This window comes from Narcine bancroftii, chromosome 9, assembly GCF_036971445.1.
Source record: "Narcine bancroftii isolate sNarBan1 chromosome 9, sNarBan1.hap1, whole genome shotgun sequence".
Lineage (NCBI taxonomy): Eukaryota > Metazoa > Chordata > Chondrichthyes > Torpediniformes > Narcinidae > Narcine > Narcine bancroftii.
In genome coordinates, this window is record NC_091477.1 from 89,396,405 (window position 1) to 89,412,389 (window position 15,985).

Sequence of the window (15,985 nt, forward strand, 5' to 3'; positions counted from 1 at the left end):
AATGCATACCTCTGCCAAGGGCAACACAACATTAAAACCTTTTACTTAACACACCTTTAAGTCTATATACCTTCTAGTGTCCATTTTTTCCCCCACAAAACTTGTGCAATATGAAAATGCCCCTTTGGCCCATCAAGTTTGCTCTGACTTTCCTTTAACTATTTTTGCAAATCTCTGCTATTGCCTTTTTTATTTTCCCTCATTTCTATAATTTCTCCCCAGATTCTACAACTCACTTACACACTATAGCAATGGCCAATAATCTACCTGCCCACATTTTTGAGATTCGAGAAGAAATTGAAGCAACCAGAGGAAGCTCACATGGTCACAGAGAGAATGTACAAACTGCACGCATTCAGTGCCAGAGTTCAGGGCAGAAGCCAGTCGCTGGAGTTGTGAAGTAGTCACTTTATTAATTGCGCCACTGTGAGACAGCATCAACTATAGCAATAGTAAAGTTGATTATATGCCTCTGTAAGAACTGTCTGGAAGGACAGTTCTCCACATTGCATAACTGTGAGAACTTGCAATACATTGATAGAGAACCCTGAGCAAAATGTAACTATAAAATTTCAGCATGGCTTTACACACAGAAATTCAAGAATACTTTTCTGCTAGTCTGCCTTTTGAAATTCTCGTGTTTATGAAATTTTGACAAGTAGGGTAAACAAAATCATTAACATAATGACAAAAATAGCATGGGGGTAATTTATATATTTTTATTTCTCCTCTATGAATATTGATAATTATTCTGCCATTATCTTGAGCTCCAGACACCCGACTCCAAACCCTCCCCTCAGCAGTTGGCCCTCAGGCGCACACCAGAGCTCCTGACTCTGAAGCTTCCCCTTAGCTGAGGGGATGGGGAGGGTTCAGAGTTGGATCTCGGGTGTCAGGAGCTCCAGTGTAGGGCGAGGGGAAGGTTTGGAGTTTTGCGTCTGGAGCTCTCGATGCCTGACTCCGAAGACCAAATCTTCCCTTTGGCAGTCAGTCTACAGGAACACACCAGAGCTCCCGATGCTGACTTCGAACCATCCCCTCAATCTACTGTAGTCCAGATCGCCTGACGCTGACTTAGAACCGACCCCTTGGCCTACCGGAGCTCCCGATGCCGAACCCTCGCCTTGGCAGTCAACCTACAGGCACACAGCGGAGCTCCCGATGCCATCTCCAAACCTTCCCCTCAGTCTTGAACTGTAGGGCACAATTTGCTCTCTTCAACAGTGCCCCTCTGAGGTCTGTGCCCTAGGCACTTACCTAGGTAGCACTGGCCCTGGTCACCCATCTTTATGGGTTTACTTAAATGGGAGTAGTTCTCTCTGTCTGTATTCTTTAGGGAGGAAATCATATAAATTTTTCACTGTAATATCTAGTCAAATAGCTTTTTTGTTTTTTACACATTTCCAATAATGTTGCATGTATTCCTGTATATTTTCAGTCCTGTAGCAAAAATAATAACATTAGAGTTGATTAAGGCATGTTGGTCTTGCTTTTTAAGCCTTCTCTTTTTCTGTGCTTGGTACCTGTAGTCTGTGGTAGGAGTATGGACTTAAATTTTTATCACCAATAGAATGGGGAGAAATCTATACAAAATCTTGTTGGAGCATGAAATGCTTTACCATAGGAATTGACTAAGACATGGAATATTGGATCTTTTAAATGAAAATTTGATCAATATTTGAAACAGGAGAAGTTACAGGGCTATGGGGATCATGAGGCAATGGACTTCTAACATATTTCCAATAATTGATGTCACTAACTTGTCTGGTTATCCATTTGTTTTCTTTCATTCTTTGTGACTGAGGGTATCGCATTGGCACTTCCCCAATTGTTTAATAGCTCTCTAGAAACAAAATATCTTCAGAAGGTTATAATCACTGCATTTATTTTTTTTCTGAAACCATTTTGGTATACTATAATGCAAGTAGTCAAGACCATTTAACTTGTCAATCTTTTGCCCTATTAGTTAACCTAATACTAATTTTCTGGTGATTATAATACCATTTAATATACAACCTTCCTGTAATTTTAATTAAGAATTCCATTTTGTGTATCTTGATGCAAAATATCTATAAAACTCCCATTATTACATCCTTGTTCATTATAACTATTTTCCCAGCCTCATTCTCCAAGGAAGCTATGAATATTTCAAACTCTTTTTGTATGTTTATTGTCAGTTATCTATTGTTACTTTTAAAGTGTCTTGCTAGTTTACCCTTATCATTTATTGTCTTTTTCTCATCCTTTGTTGGATTTTCAATTTATCCAAATCATCGGGCCTAATACTCTTTTTCTGCCTTGTTTGTTTAAGTTCTTGTCTCTCAAATAACCCTATTTCAAAATGTTCTAAGTGTTAGTTCATGAGAAGTGTAATTCAAGGCTCAATTAGTGTGTAATTCAAAGCTCAATTGATGCAATTTTGATGTTTGCAAGTTCAAGGCCTATTGTGGAGACTTGATTAAGTCATCCAGTGAAGACCTAAGAGTATGCTGTGTTGAACAAGTTACTGTCTTTCTACAAGATTTTAAAGAGAGGTGCATCTGTCCTCTTGGTGTGTACATAGAAGATTCTTTTAGCATTATTTTGTCATAGAGCAGGGGAGTCCTTCCTGCTGTTCTGATAAATGTAGATAACTATGCAAGTTTTTCACGTTTTTCAAGTTTGCGAGCCTTTTATTGTGTTTTATTGTTGGGGAATGTGTATGAAAATAACGAGCTAATATTTTAAATAGAGAATAATGGACCATGGTTTAAAAACAGAAAATGTTGGAAATGCTCAGCGTCAGGCAGCATCCATGGAAAGAGAAATAGATATGCAGTGTGAAGTCTATCTCATCTCTGCAGTTGCTCATAACCTGCTGAGTTTTTCCAACATTTTCTGTTTTTATTTCAGATGTCCACCTTTTAGTCTTTTTGAAGATTCAAAAGATGCATTATTTATTTTACCGCAAATAAAAATATATAATTCAGACGCATTTAGGTTTATTTTGTTTGTTTCTGAAAAATCTTTGTTTATGATTTAAATTTTTTGAGTTTTTTTCAAAAAAAATTTCCCCAAACCCTTGAGTTAGTGTTAAAGTTATGTAAATCATAAGTTCCATGAAATAGAAACAAACATGGCAACAAATAAAAAATCAATGTAACCATGTGTCTATTTAGACTACCAATAACAGAAAAAAAACTGCCATTGATTAAAATACTTCTCCACTACACCCATCACTATCCCCCACCAGGAAACCTAGATATTTGCCCCATTTTTGTGTACAGACATCCAATTTATCAGAATGCATGTTTGTAAGATGTGCATTCAAATGCTGCTACTTGGGCTATTTCTGAGGCCCACTTCTGAAATGATGGTCCTCCCAAACTCTTCCAACCTCTCAGTATAATTTGTTTTCCGATCATTATACTTCTCTGAATGCAATTTTGAGAGTATTTATCCACAAATAACCCAAGTGTATCTCCCCAGATAAAGAGTCTGGGGCAAAAATGAATTTGAATACCTGAAACTTCACCAATATACTTAAGTATCCTAATCCAAAATTCTTGAATTCTGGGACAAGACCAAAGCGCATATACTAAATCCCCTTTATCTGCCTCTCAGTGCCAGCATTCAGGGATATTTTTCAACCTTAATTATATAACCTTGCTGGAGTCCAATGAAAACAGTGCAGAATCTTAAACTGAATTAGGCACACTCTCAGGTCTCTTGACATTATTTTGATATTAATATACAAATTTTCTCCCATTCTTCTGCCTCAAAAACCACACTCTGGTCTACTTCCCATGCTCTTTTACAACCCAACAAAAGTTTATCCCCTGAAATTTGTGTTAAGGCTGAATAATAAAATGAGGCTTCATGATCTTTACCATATGCAGCCAGTACAGTAGACAGTATCATAGCAATTTGTGGGGGTTGCTGTGTAGAACCAAAAGTTGTGTGTAGCACATGACACAGTTGAAGCGATCTCCAAAATTGTGGCCAAGAGATATCATACTATTGGATTAATTGATTTAAAGATTTTTAAACTTTCACCATTATAAAAGTCTCCCAATTTAATTATACTTTTTCCTTGCCATTCCCTCCAGAAAAAACGGGGACATCAATATACAACTTTGGATTCATCCAAATACTCGCCTTCATTCAAATATAAATTACATTTAAATAATCTGACTAATTTATTCCAGAACAAATCCCTATGTGATATAATTGGGTGAGATTTTCCCTCAGGATGTAATTTGATAGACAAACATTGTAATGGAGGGATAGGAGGAAGAGCAGAACATTCAATAAAAACCAAGGAAGTGCTCACTCCGAAGGGAGAGACCAATGTGCTAATTGCTTAAGAGTTAAAGCATGATAATAGTACATTAACTTTGACAAACCTAAGCCACCCCCTTTCAACGGGCAATTGTAATTTATCACATTTCAAGTGTTGGCATCTACCATTCCAAATAAAAGCCTTAATTATTTTATCAAATTGCTTAAAATATGTTAATGGGATTTGCACTGGTGATGATTGGGTTTTCTGTAATATCTTTGTCTATCACAAAAGTTCTTTTCTTCTCAATGCTCAGTTGTGTACAATTGCTAACAGATTTGCAGCCCTTCAATTTCAGACACAGTATGGACATAAATGTGTTGTACTGTATTCCTTCTAACAAATAACTTTTTCATGGCTTACTTGAAATCAGGCGTTGAAATTGTGCGAACATTTAATCAGTGTTACCAATGAGAATTGTTGGCTAGTTGTAGTGTGCGTGTCAGCACATTCTGTCTTGGTATTTGTGCACTGCAGTGTTGATATAGATAATATTAATATTCAGATAACAGCACATTTGAGGTCATCTACTTTGGAAGGAAAAATAGAAGATCAGACTACTATTTAAAAGAATAATAATTGCAGTATGCTGTTGTGCAGAGAGACCTGTGGGTGCTTGTACGTGACTCAAATAATAATTTGCAGATGCAGCAGGTAATCCAGAAGGCAAATGGAATTCTGGCCTACATTGGTAAAGGCATTGAATTTAAGAGCAGGGAAGTTCCATTGCAACTGTAGAGGGTACTGGTGAGACAGCACCTAGAGTAATGCCAGGAGTTTTGGTTTCCTGACTTGAGCAAAGATTTATTGGCTTTGAATGTAGTGCAGAGGAGATTCACCAAGTTGATTTTGGAAATTGGGAGAGATTGAATGGCCTGAAACTATAAAGAAACATAAAATTATGAAAGCAGAGAGGTTGTTTCCACTGGTAGGTGAGACGAGATCTAAGACGCATGGCCTCAAGATTCAAGAGAATAAAATTATGACAGATGAGGAGGAACTGCTTTTACCAGAGAATAGGGAGTCTATGGAATTCTCTTCCCAATGAAGTAGCAGAAACTGTCTCATTAGATGTATTTAAGACACAGATAGATTTTTTTTAATAATAGGGGAATTATGAGATTAAGGGGAACCAGCTGGTAATTGGATGAGTCAATGGCAAGATCAGGTGCATTAGTGGCAGGGCAAGCTTGGTGGACAGATGACCTAGTCTTGCTCCTATTTCTTATGCTCTTAGCTGCACACAAACCACAGCTGGCACATCTGCGATGACCCCATTCATTTGAATGTAATTGAAGCTAAGTGATTTTTTTAAATATAAATGGATGGCAGTTTATCACAAAATAGCAAGGTTTAAAATATTATTGCATAATAATGTTTTTTAAATCATTTAAATGTATTTCAACTTTGTCATCAAACATCTGTAATTCTCAAAAACAATAGGAATTTTTTTTTTTTTTTGAAAGATGAGTGCCTGAGTGGCTTCAAGATTTGCTGCCTGAGACATCATAGCCTGTTTGTTGACACCTTGCAGTGGCATAACCTCCAGGACATTGATTAGCCACTATAGGTTAGTGCAGTTAGGGATGTGGGGGTGGGAGGGAACGTGGTGAGAAGCCAAACCTAGGACATGGGCTAGCTCAAGCATGATCTATCTTTTTTGATGATATCCTGGCAATCTGCTGCACAGAAATTTTGATATCCTTCTCAAAAATGTGTCGTGTTGTAATTTTTAACACATGCTTGTTTGGAGTTGGTAAGTATACCAGCTCCATAATCAGATGTAATTAAGACTGAAGTGACTGATGAATGATAAAATGCATACATTTGGGAGAATTTCCACATTTTTGCAAGTTGCATTTTGTAAAGCAGTCTGCTGCAAATTGTGCTTTGAGGAGTTAATACCGGAATATATCCTATTTAAATAAAAATTTTAATTAAAGGATATTGCTTCAGGGATTTTGGATGGCACAGTGGGTTAGTATATTATCATTTCATCTTGGGTTTTGGGATTTTGTCATAATTTCAATCTTAAACATTGGTGCCTAATTTGACAGTGAATTAGAAATTTCATTCAACAAGATAGTTCTGAAAGCAACTTGCATTTAAATAGCACTTTTAATTTTTTTTAAATGACCCAAGGCATTTCACAAGACAGCTAGCCAGAAAAGATTAGAAGAAATTGCTGTAAGCATTGCCAAAGAAATAAATTATGTGAAGATACTTAAAATGATTAATGGCTTGTTCATTGGAGATGATCTAGAATAAAGGGGTGAGTGCATATTGAGCCAGAGTCCAAGGGATGAAGCAATTAAGGACAAATTGGGCGACAGAAGCTTGAAAATACAAGGACCAGGATCAATATTTTACATTTTTATTGGGAGCTACTGTAGATTAGTTGTAAGGATGAGTTTGGGACAGCATATACAGAATGGTGAAATATTGTTTATCATGATTGAAGAATTGCCTGCTTTTAAAGATTAAGGATCGGGACAAATAAAAGGCACGTAATTGGGCATGAGTGGATGGGTGCTAAGTTTGGACAGTGATTGACACACAGAAATGTTGGAGGAATTCAGCCAGTCTCTCAGCGTCCCACAAGTACATATATATTCCTCTCTCTGTTTTCTGCAGGGACTGCTCCCTCTGTGATTCCCTTGCAATCCTCCCTCCCCACTAATCATTACCTTGGAACCTACCCATGTCTCCATAGTAGATACTCCATTTGCATCTAAACATCCTCCCTCACCACTATTCAGGGGTCCCCAAACAGTCTTTCTAAGTGAAGCAGCATTTTACCTGTGAATCTGCAGGGGTCATCTGCTGCATCTGGTCTCCCATTGTGGTCTCCTTGACAACAGAGAGACTGGGTGTAGAGTAGGAGATTTTTTGTTGAGCACCTTGGCTTTGTCCACCACAATACTGTGGATCTCCCATTGGCCTGAGTGAAACACAAAGTCTGCAGCTGCTGTGATTGTAGTAAAAATACAGAAATGCTGGAGGAACTCAGCTGGTCTTTTCACTGTCCAACAAAGCAAAGGTATGTTGTTGATGTTTCAAGCCTGAGCCCTTCTTGAAGGAATGAGCCAGAAGCAGGAAGTCCCATTGGCCACCCATTTTAACTCCCCATCCTATTCCCTTGTTGACATGTCTGACAATGGAAGAGTATATGATGTTGATGCTTGATCAAGCATTTCCATAAAAATAGGAATCAACATATCTTTAAATTCTTTATAAAATTCAGATGGAAAACCATCTTCTCCCAGTGCTTTATTAATTTGTAATGAACTAATTGCCTCTTTCACCTAGTTGTGTAAAGTTAGCACTTAATTCTGTTTGTTCCACTATACTCAATCTAGGTAAATGTATCTGAGATTAATATCTATTTTCTTATCTATTAAAGACTCTGACTTATATAATTTAGAATAAAATTTCTTAAAGGATTTGTTAATTTCTTGAGATATATAACTAACGACATTCAAATAATTTTTAATTACATTAATTGTTCTTAATACCTATTTTACTCTCAATTGCCATGTAAGTACTTTGTGAACATTCACGTAGCTCATAATGCCTCTTTTCTGTTCTATTAGTTTGTAATGTATTATATTGAAGCTATTAATTAATTGTCAACGTTTATCCTCAGAGCTTCTCTTTTAAATATCTTTTTCCAAAACCGTTATTTCTTGTTCTAATTGGTCCACCTCTTTCATATATTCCTTCTTGATTTTAGAGGTAAAACTGAAAATTTGACTTCTCATATATGCTTTCAAAGCATCTCATATTACAAATTTATCATTCATGGAATTCAAGTTTACATCACAGAATAACTATTTGTTCTTTAATAAAATCTCAAAAATCTATTTTTTTTGGTTCGGTGCGGACTAGAAGTGCCTAATGGCCTGTTTCCGTGCTGTAAATTGTTATGTTATGTTATATGTTATGTTACAATCATTAATAAAAGCGAATGTTCAGATCAAATTCTCACTTTCTATTCTGCATCTAATATCCTCCTTGTAACTGTGCTGAAATTAAAAACAAATCAATTCTGGAGTAAGAATCATGTCTATTTGAATAAAGAAAGGTTGGATAGACTAGGCTTGTATTCTCTTGAATTTAGAAGATTGAGAGGGGAATCTTATAGAAACATATAAAATTTTTAAAGGCTTAGACAGGCAAGACGCAGGAAGGTTGTTTCCAATGCTGGGAAAAACTAGAACCAGAGGTCACAGTTTAAGGATAAGGGGAAAAATTTTTTTGGACTGAGATAAGGAAACATTTCTTCTCTCAGAGAGTGGTGGATTTGTGGAATTCTTTGCCACAGGAAGTGGTTGAGGCCGGTTCCTTGTCAATATTTAAGAGTATGGTAGATTTGGCCCTTGTGGCTAAGGGGATCAGGGGGTGTGGGGAGAAGGCAGGAACCAGGTACTGATCATACTGAATGGCGGAGTAAGCTTGAAGGGCCAAATGGCCTACTCCTGCACCTATTTTCTATGTTGCTTTGTTTTTTGCTGCTTTAGCTCTTGACATTCCTCTCGCAGTTCTATCTAAATTTGGATCCATACAGAAATTAAAATCTGTTAAAATGTTTTCATGTCTCTCTGCTAAATTCAAAATTTATAAATTTTTTCATCATCCATATTTGGTGCATAGAAAATTAAAAGAGCCCATAGTTCGAATATATTTGGCAATGTATATTTGGCAATCTATATCTCTCTGCAGGATCAGTTACTACATTTTGTATTTTAATTGGTAGATTTTTTCTCACCAAAATTCCCACTTCTCTTGCCTTGGAGTTGAACGAAGAAGCTGCTATATATCCAACTCAATCTCTCTTTAACTTCAAATGTTCTTTCTCAATTAAATGTTTCTTGGAAAAAAAAGCTAGGCCTACTCCCATGTTATTAATAATGTGCGTGTGGCGGCCCACCGCTGCAGCGATCAAACCAGCGCTCTGGGAAGTGAGTGCACCTAAAATGCCAGCAGACCGCGAAGCAGCATTGACCCTAACAAGTGAACCGGTGGACAAATGGCAAGGGCAGCTTAAGGGCCAGTGATCCCAAAATGGCGTTGGCTCCGCTGCACAGCCAGCTAACAGATAGGGACAGCGTGCGGGGAAGAAGGGATTGTCACATAAGAGGGTACCCACACGCGGGAAACCTGCTTTATTTTATGTGGATTGTTGCATCAGTAAAAAGGTGAAAACATTGGGAATGCGGTAAGTATAAAAGTCAAGCCTGAGAGTGCAACCTGACTGCACTCGTGCGCATGTCTTTCTTTCGAGTAGAATACGGCTACAATTGGTGACCCTGATGGTTTAGACGGCATCTAAACCCAATGATGAGCAAGCCAGCAGCAGACCACACAATAGCTCTCAAGCTGCTGACCTTCTAGATGAATCAGCCATGTGTGTGGTTTGACCAGACTGAGACAGTTTCCGATCCGGCATTTCACAGCAGAGTCCACCCGGTACTACCATGTGATGAGCGCCCTGGACCAGGCCATGGTGACCCAGGTGGCCAACTTCATCCAGGAGCCCCCATCAGAAGGCACATACATTGCCTTCAAGGACTTGCTAATCAAGATCTTGGGGCTCTCACGGCGTGAGAGGGGGGCACGCCTGCTCCACCTGGATGTACTAGGGGACAGGCCCCCATCAACTCTTATGAATGAGAGGTTGGCCCTCCTGGGCAAATATGAGCCCTGCATTATGTTTCAGCAGGCTTTCCTGGGGCAACTGCCTGAGGACATCCAATTTCTCCTGGCAGATGCTGACTTCAGCGACCATTGGAAAGTCACAGCAAGAGCAGATGTTCTGTGAAAACAGAAGAGAGAGAGCTCAGCATCCATGGGGCTCGTCGCTAAACCCCGCAGCCAGACCTGAGCAGACCTGTCGAAGGAACAGCAGCCCCACAGAGGAAGCGATCCCAATGATCAGTGGTGCTTCTACCACCAGAGATGGGGTTCCAGAGCCTGCCATACATGTCCCAGGGAAATGCTGGGGCCAGCCATCGCCAATGGCCATGACAGCTGCCCAACAAGATGGCCTCCTGTATGTTTGGGATCACCAGTCTGGACGGCATTTCCTTGTGGATACAGGAGCAGAGGTCAGAGTCCTGCCCCAGTCAGAACTGGACACCAGGAACAGGCAGTTGGGCCCCACTGAGGGCCATCAACAACAGCACGATCTAGACCTATAGTACCTGCAAGGTCCATCTGCAGTTGGGAGGCGGCCTTTTCCTGTGGGTGTTCACGCTGGCTGCAGTGGAACAGCTGCTCCTTGGGGCAGACTTCATAAGTGCCCATAGCCTGCTCATGGACCTAAAGGATCAGAGACTGGTCCATGCCAGGACTTTACAAACCCCTTCAAAGATGCCAAGCTTGCAGCACTCCACCTGGATACCGTGCAGCAATCCACAGATGAATACGTCAAGGTCCTGGCTGAGTTCCTGGCAGTGCTCACCCCCCAATTCACCATTACAATGTCCCAGTATGGAGTACAGCACCATATCCTGACCCAGGGCCCACCGCTCCACGCACATGCAAGAGGACTCCCTCCAGAGAAGGTCCAGCTGGAGAAGGAGGAATTCAAGAAACTGGAAGAACTCGGCATCGTAAGGTGGTCAGACAGCCCATGGGCTTCCTGCATATGGTGGCCAAAACCACTGGGGGTTGGAGACCATATGGCGGCTTCTGTCAGCTCAACGAGGCCACAACACCAGATCGCTACCCTCTGCCGCACATCCAGGACATTGCAGCTAACCTGCATGGGGAAAAGATCTTTTCCAAAGTGGACTTCGTGCAGGGGTATCATCAGATCCTGGTTCACCCTGATGATATCCCCAAGACTGCCATCATCACCCTGCTCAGCCTGTTCAAATTCCTACGAGTGCCATTTGGGTTGAAGAATGACGCACTGACCTTCCAACAACTAATGGACACAGTGGGCCGAGACCTGGTCGGCACCTTCATCTACCTGGACGACCCGTGGTGAGCAGGAACTGACAAGAATACTTAACGCACCTCCACAACCCAGCTGAGCGAGTTTGGACTGACAATCAACTCAGCCAAATGCCAGTTTGGGGTGGAGGCCTTCGACTTCCTGGGCCATAGGATAACCAGGGAAGGAGCCACACCACTACCCAGCAAGGTGGAGGCCATCCGAAAGTTTCCTAGGCCCAGCACGACCAGGGAACTACAGGAGTTCGTGGAGATGATCATCTTCTACCGCAGGTTCACTCCCTCGGCTGCCCGGATCATGCAGCCCTTATTCACCCAGATGGCAGGCAAGGAGAAGGACATCACATGGGACAAGGAGTCAGCGGAGGCCTTTGTGAAGGCCAAGGAAGCGCTGGCAGGTGCCGCTGCTCTGGCACATCCCAGGGCAGACTCTCCAACGACCCTGAAAGTGGATGCCTCCGGATCATCGGCGGAGTTCTGGAGCAGCAGATCGAAGGAAGTTGGCAACCGCTGGCCATATCCACCAAACATCTGTGGCTCTGGAACTGAAGTACAGCACTTTCAACAGAGAGCTAATGATGCTGTACTTGGCTATCTGCCACTTCAGATACTTCCTCGAGGGAAGGTCTTTTAGAGCCTTCACAGACCACAAGCCCCTGACCTTTGTCTTGGCCAAGAGCTTAGACTCCTGGTCAGCCTGCCAGCAGCGTCACTATCTTGCATCTCGAAATACTTCACAGATGTAAGGACAAGGTGGTGGCCAATGCACTGTCCAGACAGAGTTTCCACGCGCTATCAAGGGGAGTGGATTTTGTACCGCTGACAGAAGCTCAGCAAGACGAAAAGAAGATGCCCCAATACAGGATAGCCATATTGGGACTGCAGCTCCAGGACATTCCTGTTGGCACAGGTAATATCACCACCCATTGGCCAAGTCAGACCTATTGTCCCAGTGGCTTGGAGACAGCAGGTTTCCGATTCCGTCCATGGGCGGCTCACCCATCCATTAGGACCACGGTCCGGCTGGTGGCGAGCAAATGTGTGGCATAGATTGCAAAAACAGTGGGCAAAGGCATGCATGCAGTGCCAAACAGCAAAGATACAGTGGCATATCATGACCTCACTGAAGCACTTTGAGCCCGCAGAGCAAAGGTTCGACCACATCCGCATGGACATAGTAGTCCCAGTATCCCAGGGTTTCCGCTACCTGTTCACTATGGTCGACCGCTTCACCAGGTGGCTGGAAGCAGTCCCACTGGCAGACATATCCACAGTATGGCTCTCACCATACTGGGTGGCATGTTTCGGGTTACCATCCCACATCACATTGGACAGTGTGGCCCAGTTCACCTCTGGCCTTTGGTCCAACCTTGCCAGCCTGTGGGGTGCCCAGCTGCACCACACAATGGCCTACCATCCACAGTCAAATGGGCTGGTGAGCGCTTCCTGAAGACTGCACTCATGACCAGATTCCAAGAACCTAACTGGGTGGATGAGCTACCACGGGCACTGTTGGGTATCTACACGGCACCAAAGGAGGACCTCAACACCTCATCAGCTGAGCTTGTCTACGGAGCTCCACTGGAAGTCTCGGGAGAATTCATAACATCTCCAGGCAGGCAGCAGGAAAACGCAGCAGCTCTCCTCTGCAAACTAAGGGAAAGAGTCAGCAATTTGGCCACAACTCCACCTTCCAGGTACGAACACACGAGGACCAAGATACCCAAGGACCTACAAGACTGTGAGTGTGCTTTCATTCACGGGGGGGGTCTGCGTCTTCCACCATTGCAGAGACCTTACAAAGTCCCGTTTGGGGTCATACGTAACAATGGAGCCACGTTCGAGTTGGAGGTCAGAAGAAAGAGGGAAATTTTCACCATGGTCAGACTAAAGCCAGCACACTTGGACCCAGCATACCCAGTTGAGACACCAACATCACGCAAAAGAGGCAGGCCACTGAAGCCTGTGGAGGCTATGTCTCCAGGCACCAAGGACAATACCGCTGGTTCTGGGGGTGTGGAGGGGGGTCACATGGCAGCCTTCCTCTGCAGCAATCAAACCGGCGCTCTGGGCAGCAAGCGCACCTAAAAGCCAGCAGACCGTGCAGTGGCACTGTCCCTAGCGAGTGAACTGGAGGACAAACAGCAAGGGCAGCTTAAGGGCCAGTGACCCCAAAATGGCACTGGCCCCACTGCACAGCCAGCCAACAGACAGGGATAGTGTGCAGGGAAGAAGGGATTGTCATGCAAGAGGGTACCTGCGCATGGGAAACCTGCTTTTGTTATGCGGATTTTTACGTCAGTAAAAAGGGGGAAACAGCGGGAGCGCGAGAGGTGTAAAAGTCAGGCCTGAACCCCCAGTAAAACACCAGAGCTTAACCTGACTGCACTCATGTATGTGGCTTTCTTTCAAGTAGCACATGGCTGCATGCTAATGCTCTTTCTTTTCACCGATCCATTTAACCCATTAACATTAAAATTTAAAGATTTCACTGTTATTCATTTTAATAAATTACTCCTTCCTCTGCCTGTGACTCTTCTTCCCTCAACACTTTTATTCAATATCCAACATAATGGTGTGCACTTCCATCGGCAATGCAGATAGAGAACAGATTTGATTCTAAAGCGTACAGTACCACATTTATAACTATATATAAACATTTCCCCCCTCCCCCCACCCCCCCCGGAGGTGTTGGTTAAATAATACCCAAAACTAACTCCCTCTATTTTATGGGTTGCAACCAAGGTCACAGTTACCCACATGATACAGATGGAGTTAGAAACGCATCTCCTCTCCAACCCTGGGGTATATTAATCTTTAGTCATTTAATACAGATGTTAAAAAAATTAAAAAGAAAAAATGTTAAAGTTTTCAAAAATCAACAAGAAGAAAAATATGTAAACAGTGTTCTAGATTATTCAATCCTGCGTGAACTGCCAGGCAATGTTAGCCCATCAAAGCATATTAATAAGAGCTGTTCTGCTGATCCTTTATTCCACCTGAGCCCTTGGAAGATTTTATTCAAATTCTTCTGTTTGGACAAAGCTCAAAAATAACTTGCTTTCACCTCCAGTCAAGAAAATCTTCTAATTTACAGGGTGATGCAATACAAATCAAAATACTTTTTTCTTAACAGAGTTAAATTCTCTTTTTAATAAATCGGCACTTATATCAGGGTGAAATGAAAACTTTACCCCCAACATACTCAAGTGGGGCTTTCCTTGTTCTTGCCTCTTCTGCCGCCAGAATCAAAACCTTCTCTCTGTCTTGATATCAAAGAAATTTAATTAGCACAGAGCATGGGTTCTGAATTGGAAGCAGCTTTGGTCTAAGAGTTCTGTGTGCTCTTTCAATCTCGGGCGATTTGCCCCAATACTTCAGGTATCCATTTCATAAAAAGCCAATTGGGTCTTGTTCTCCCACTCCTTTTAAAGTCCCACTATTTTGATGTTGTTTCTTTGGCTAAAATTCTCCAATACGTTCAATTTTTGCTGAACCTTCAGATTTTCCATAGTTAGAGCAGTAATGGAATCTTCTACTCTAGTGACTCTATCATCCATATACTGCATTTCTCCCTGCACTTCCTTCATTTTCCCATCTAATTTATCAATTTTTTTCTTCAGTTTGTTAACAACATTCAGAACTTTATTTATTTCTCTTTTTGCTTCTCTTCTCATTTCATTATATTCTTTTATTAATCAATGCTGGTTATATCTTTTACTGTACGTTTACCTTTTGAAGTTTTAACTTCTTTCAGTACCTCCTTCTAGTTGCTGATCTTCCTCTTCTTCATCTTCCTCTTCACTGCTGGTCCATTGCAAGTCCGACCTTTCTTCTTCCTCGGATGTTTCTGAAGGCCCCGGCTTTTTGCGCATCCGCGATGCGCTTCCGGACTCTTCTTTGACGCTATCTTTTTGTCGCTGCAGGAGAGCGATGTTCGCGGAAATTCGCTCGCCAACATCACTCGCCTAGGGAATAGCTTGGACGCTAACTCCCTGCTTCTGACATGCGGTAGGCCTCAGATCTCTTTTGATCTTTTCATATCGGCTATGGCAGCAGCTGCTTTATCTTTCTTTGGAGGCATTTTTAAAAGTATTGTAGCATTTAAATGTAGTTTAAAAGTTTTTATTAGTTTAAAATATTTTTTATTCGGCACTTTTTAAATAATTTACAAGGTGGCCCAGGATCCTACGTCCTAACCCAATGGCATCACGTTATTCCCCGATTCTATACTATAAGAATTTGTGCTATATAGTTGGTAGTTCTGCGGCTCTGTGAAAAGAATGGAATATAATGAAATGCCCAAGTTTATTTCTAGTCAATTAAAATATATATTCATGTTGTCTCTGTATAAGTTTCTATTATAGTTATCAGTCATTTCAATTTGAGATCTCACAGTACTGTTTTTTAAATCATACCATAAATTAAAAAATACAATATTGACCAGTGCAGCAGTCAATACACTTAGAAGCTACAATTGCTCTATCATTTCTGTGGGATAACTATTGTAAATCTGTGTGTCATTATCAAGGATATAAATATGAATGCTGGCTGTTGATAGTTTACAGTTACATTCATAAATGCAGGATTCATGTCTGAGGTCTAAATTCACTCAATTATACAACTGATTTGCCTTTGTCTTCATCTATTTGATGGACACTAGAATTTTTCCACATCAGCAAGCTCCTTTCACAAACCATCAAA

General features: G+C 41.5%; 1 protein-coding gene across 9 annotated transcripts in view; it reads left to right on the plus strand.

Annotated features, from left to right (window-relative positions):
• schip1 (schwannomin interacting protein 1) overlaps positions 1 to 15,985 on the plus strand; it is a 547,841-nt gene that overhangs the window by 427,463 nt on the left and 104,393 nt on the right. The window lies entirely within an intron of this gene.